Source organism: Pteropus medius, unplaced genomic scaffold (assembly GCF_902729225.1).
Source record: "Pteropus medius unplaced genomic scaffold, Ma_sr-lr_union100, whole genome shotgun sequence".
Lineage (NCBI taxonomy): Eukaryota > Metazoa > Chordata > Mammalia > Chiroptera > Pteropodidae > Pteropus > Pteropus medius.
In genome coordinates, this window is record NW_024349798.1 from 4,926,793 (window position 1) to 4,932,327 (window position 5,535).

Sequence of the window (5,535 nt, forward strand, 5' to 3'; positions counted from 1 at the left end):
GAGCAGAGGAGAGGGGTCAAGCTTGGGGATGCAAGGTATGGTGGGGGGGCAGCTGGAGGGGGCTGAGGAGGATGGGCAGAAGGAGGGGGCAAAAGGGAGAGGGCTGGGCTGGAGCTCCCTCAGGACAGTTTCCCAAGGTAGGTTAGAGGACAGGGAGACATGAGGGCTGACCCCATGGGAAGTGGTCTCCATCCATGGGCCCAAAGGGACCCTGGGAAGAGTCTAGCCACAGCTGTATTCTAAAAGAGGCAAAGACAGGAGCTGGACAGCCACTGGCCGAGCAGGATGAAGTGGGTCAGACTGATCTCCCTCCTCTGAACCGTATCCATCTTCTGTCATCTTCCCTCCAGGCCAGGCAGAACAAGGACCCTCTGTGAGGGTCCCTGGTGTTTTCAGGCCTGAGAGCAGCAAGGGGCCCTGTGGGCAAGGAGCTGGGGAAGGTAGCCTCGCAGGGCTAGGGAGCCTGGAGTCAATGGGCCCTCAGCCCAGAGACCTGAGGGAACGGCGAGCTCTTTCTCCAGGCAAATCCTAAGCCGCAGGCAGAGTGGGGTCCTGAGATCTCTACAGACTCCCAGAGAATGGGATCAGGCAACCCTGCAGGTTTCAGGGGATTCAACACTCAGGTCTCTTGTCCAGGTGACCCCACCAGGCAGGGTCCCTGTGAGACTGAGACCTGGTCTCAGCCTTTGGAGAGCAGATCCCAGAGGCCCCAGGGGAATTGGAGTTTGAAGGAAGATGATTTGGGATGTTTTCTCCACAGGGTTGAGTTCTGATTCCTTGAGAAGATGGTGGAAAAAACAGCGTCTGTGTTCCTTTTCACTGCGGTAAGTCAAGATCTGTCCCCCTTGCAATTAGCCAGGCCTGACCATGTCTAGTCACCAGCTACTGGGATAAGAACAGGACCCTGGTCATTTCCCCCCATTGACAGGGTACACCCAGCATGGCTAACGGCCTCAGAGGCCTATGAAGGGGGCCCACTGCTTCCCTCAAGCTGAAATCCCAAGACATCGCAAGATATAGGCCAGGAGTTCTCCGGGGACCCAAGGGACTCCTCAGCCTCCACCCCATACTGAGGGTCCGAGACCTGGCCAGAGCCATGCTGGGGGACTCAGAGAGACCCCATCCCTCAGAGCCTGGAGGCCCCTCTGCAGCATGGCCGGCTCACTGCGTGAACACTTCCACTGGCCAATCCTGCTCCAGGTGCCTCCACATGTCCATCTGCTTTCTCCTGCCAGCCCAGGGGGTGGAAGGTGCCCATGACCTGTGAAGAGGCAGGGCCTAGAGTAGCCAAGGGACTACCCTGAGGCTGGAGCGGGGCCAGCATCTGCCTTGGGGCCCATTCTTCCCACTAAGCTCATCTCTAGTGTCCCTGTATTTGTTCTGCTTCCTGCCCCGTCCCCACCCCCATCATCCTGTGGTGTAAGCCTGGAATCACTGAGGTCACCCTGCCCCATTTTTCTTCTGTATAGACAGCGGCCAAATTTTCTCTGAAATTACTGGCCACAGGGTCTGCAGTGTGGCCTGCTGCTGTGGTCTTGGGCATTGGTATCGTTGCCATCTCAGGGATCGCCTTATACTCCTCGAATAAGGTCAGAGCAGACCTGGGATTAGTACCTGGGGAGGTCTGAGCTGGCCGGGGATGGGGGATAGATGCATGAGTAAGAGGGAGGTCTGGGAATGGTTGGAGAAGATAGTGGGGTCCTCCACTGGCCTGGAGGCCTGGCAGCCCCTCCCAACCAGCCACCCATACCCTCCTGTCATTGTCATGTCTGCTCTGGACACTGCCTGACCCTGCCCCTCTTCTCTTGCAGAGGGAAATGAACAAAGCATGGTAAAATGGATTGATAGAAATCCTCTCCAGTCCTTTTAGCAGACAGGGGAGGCTCCACCTTCCTAGAGAATGTTGTGAAGCAACATGCCACACGGCGTTCACATTTTGTGAACAAAGTCAACTTTTGGGCAAAATAAAAATTAATTGAATACACATTTATTGAGTGCATAATGTGTGCCTAATTCTTCAATAACCAGGCTCTGAATCCTAGGATTCTGGGTCCTTTGAGACCCAGTGCCAGTGGCTTCAGCCTTGGGACCTCCCCACCCCCACCCAGCCCCCACCCAGCTCTTCCCCAGGGCTGCTTGGCCTGGTCCATCTCTCAGACTCAGAGTGGCTCTTCTGGACCCTCCTCCAGGCCTAAAAAGAGAAAATGGTTCTCTTCTGCAACACTTGCAATCACACACCAACACTTCCGACACCAGATGTGTGGCATTTTCCACACCAAGCAATTCTCCAGTTCTCTGTGGACAACGATTTGGTTTCCTCTGATTTAACTCAATTCTAACACTAACAGGAGTTACCACAGACTCCACAGGTTAAGAGCTCAATCCCACAAGACTGCCCTCATTTCAGACACCAATCACAGGTAGTGGGTCCCAGGTTACCCATAAGCTTCTGTCCAACTTGGCTACAGATCAGAGGTTCCCACAACCCCTCCTTGGGTTCAGTAGTTTGCTGGAAGGGCTCACAGAACCCAGGAAAATAGTTCACTTACTAGATCACCAGTTTACTATAAAGAATACTACTCAGAAACAACCAAATGGAAGAGATGCATAGGGCAAGGTATGGGGGAAGGGGCAAGGAGCTTCCATGCCCTTTCCAGGTACGCTCACCAACGGAAATGCGTTCAAGAATTTTTATGGAGGATTTGTCACATGAGCTCTATCAATCATTAACTTAATCTCTAGCCCCTCTCCTCTCCCTGGAGGATAGAGTTCAAAGTTCCAATTGGTTTTTCTGGTGACCAGCCTCCATTCAGGAGCTGGCCCAGCGTCGCCACGTTAGAACAAAAGATACTCCTACCACTTGAGAAATTCCAAGACAATTAAAAACTGTGTCAGCATCTGGGGCCAAAGACAAAGTATTAGAACAAAAGCTGCTCCTAGCACCCCTATCACTCAGAAAATTACAGGAATTTTAGGAGCTCTGTGTTAACAACCACAAGCAGAAACCAAATGTATATTTCTTATTATGTCATAGGACCCCATAGCTCTGGCCCCCTCAGCCTGGAAAAACAGCCACTAGCATAACGACTAGATGGGATCCCTGAGGTTTCCCCTTCCTAGTGCCCTTGTCCTGAAAGGGGGAGGTGGGACCTCCAGCATGGTCAAGGCCACCATCACCTTTACATGGTGATCTCTTTTCCAGTTGTCACAGCTTTCATCATTTTCAGTCCAATGACACCTCCCCTCCCCCGCCAACACACTGTCCTCAGGATAAAACCTGCCCTTCCACATGCTGACACAGCTAATCCAGCGGTTTCCAGCTCTCTGCGCCTGCCAGGTGGGGCTCCAGCCCCAGGTTGGTACTCTCCACAGTTCTGTCCCCTCTGCCCAGATGGGCTATAGCGAAAGGGTCAGCCATGTCACTTGGATCCAGAGGAGTGAGAAAATTTCACAGTGGAAAAACAGGGCTGGCTTGGGTCTGCCCTGATTAGAGGCTGAAAGGCTGACTAGAAGTGAGTGTGCATTCTATGTGATTGGTTTGGGGAGCCCTTTGGAATTTCTCTGTTGGTCCTGAATTGGAAGCAGGGGCAAAAAAAATAGAGAAGCTATGGTTACTGGCGGAGTCCTGACCAACTGGGCCATTGCTGCAGAGGCTGTGGTCTGCTTTCCTGGGACAGTGTTTGCAAGGATTGGGGGCAGCATTCTCTTATCATATGGTCTAGCTACTTTCCCTTCCCATATTGCCACCCCATCCCAGTCATAACAGCCAATAGCGAACCTAGCATCTAGATGTCTGGAGTCCCTTCCCCTGGCCTGCTGCTGTCCTCCTAGGGGCCAGGTTAGGCCTGAGCATGTAGCAGGGGCTCACAGGGACCAGGGGGATCTACCAGGGTCCAAAATTCTGGACACAGGGCTTCCAAGTCACCTCTAGGTTCTGGCCCCAACAGCTGTGCTATGTGATATTCTAGAACATTCAACTCTCCCAGCAGCAATCCTGAAAAGGAAGAATTGCACTCAAAGTACAAAGCAAAAATATAAAAACTGCTTAGGATTAGGCCAGGGTCAACTAAGGAAAGGGACATGAAGTGGAGTCTGCAGCCAAAAGGGGACATGGGGCTCTGTGGTGGGTAGGGGAAGAGAGAAGAGATAGAGACCAAGGCTTGGCTGAAGACAAGAGGAGACCTAGGCCTGAGAGACAAGGCTGGGTGTTCCTGGAGGACAAAGACTAAACATCCAGCTGCCTCTGTAGCATATATCTCCTTGAACTTATCTTTCTATCACTGTTTGCTGATGATGCTACTTCACAGCTCACATCCCTCGGGGGCCCTAAAGAAGCTGAGGGGCTGGTTCTGCCTAAGCAAAGACTGACTCTGAGCCTGGGGACATCGCTCCAAGATGGGCATACTACCTGAGCACCTGTGAGAATGGTCAACCTGCCCAGGTCCCTTACCTCTCACCCCTCTCCCCACCGCCTCTCAGGCACTGCCCTGCCAGCTCCCCTAATGACCCTCTTTGCTCCACTCCCAGAGGTGAATCCACGACAAATTATCAGTCATGGCAACTCTAGGCCTGCTGGGCACCCAAGGACCACAGAAGAATCTACATAAACATAGCTATGGGACTACAACTATGAGAGCTCTGTGGTGGCACCTGGCCATCCACTGCTCAGGCTGGGTAGAAACAAGCAGGTAGGTGCCTGGCAGCCATAGGGAGGCATTACAGCACCAGTTCAAATTCCAGTTCTGTAACTTACTGTGTGACCTTGGGCAAGTTACTTTACCTCCCTGGGCCTGTCTGTATAGTGAGAATCACAACCCAGCTCTCTCATGGGCTGTTGGGGAAATGTAATGAGATCCTACATCTGCTTTAGTATAGAATAATGAATCAGCAGAGAATAACAAATCAGTACTGCTTGTACCCTTCCCTGACTTCCCTCACAACTTGACCCTCCCAACCTTGTCACCATCACACTACAGAGGCACTATCTCACTGTCCAGGAGGGCAGGGATTTATGTTTATTCCCAAGGCAGGTGTTTCATAAATATTAGGAATGAATCAATCAATGGATGAATCAATGAGGTTAAATTAGCTACCTATTGCTGCCATAACAAATTAGGAAAGACAATACAAATTTATTATCTTGCAGTTCTATGGCTGAGGGGAGGGAGGAATGAGAATGATTGCTTATTTGGTAGAGTTTCTGTTTGGGGTGGTGAAAAGTTTTGGAAAGAGACATTGGAGATAACTGAACAACACTGTGAATGTAATTAGTGCCACTGAATCATACACTTAAATATAGTTAAAATAGCAAAAAGACTCCCTTTAATTTTGTGTGTGTAGGTCTTAGCAGTTTAATAGATGAAATCATCCTTTTGCCAAAAAAGTAGATCCTGTAAACATTTTACACAGAAGAGAAAATTACAAAGTAAACTGTAAAGTAAAAGCACAATCTATCTCATTACCCCCAGTTATAGTCCTCACTTCTTATGGACTGGACCTTGTCCCTCCAGATGTTTTCAGTACAAAGACAATGCA